The sequence below is a fragment of the Penaeus monodon genome, chromosome 32 (genome assembly GCF_015228065.2).
Source record: "Penaeus monodon isolate SGIC_2016 chromosome 32, NSTDA_Pmon_1, whole genome shotgun sequence".
Classification (NCBI taxonomy): domain Eukaryota; kingdom Metazoa; phylum Arthropoda; class Malacostraca; order Decapoda; family Penaeidae; genus Penaeus; species Penaeus monodon.
The window spans coordinates 23,867,237-23,867,623 of NC_051417.1; the positions used below are offsets into that span (position 1 = coordinate 23,867,237).

General features: G+C 25.8%; 1 protein-coding gene across 12 annotated transcripts in view; it reads right to left on the reverse strand.

The window, feature by feature from the left end:
- Positions 1-387, reverse strand: part of LOC119593731 (myoneurin-like) — a 102,537-nt gene that overhangs the window by 23,915 nt on the left and 78,235 nt on the right. The window lies entirely within an intron of this gene.

The following is a 387-nucleotide window of genomic DNA, read 5'->3' on the forward strand; positions in this document are numbered from 1 at the left end:
TTGAGTAAACAAATTCAAATTAAAACCACAAAAAGCTGATACGTATTTCCCAATATTGTTGCTTTGGTGAAAACATTAGTTCACTGTGTAATATCTATAAGTCAATCTATTAAAAATAAATATTTGACAATAGCTCAGGTTAAATATTCTTCAAAAATGTGTTTAAAGTAAATTATTTAATATTAATTCCTGCACCACAATATGACAAAAATCTCTTTTCCTACTGATTTCATTTATGCCTGGGACTCCTCTGCTCAGTTATGAAAATATGAAAGCATTTTCAAATGAAAATGTTCATTAATCTAATACAATATATTTTCTTCTTAATTTCATAAAAATCACATGAAGATTTAGCAAACAATCACTAAATTATATCAAATGAACCTG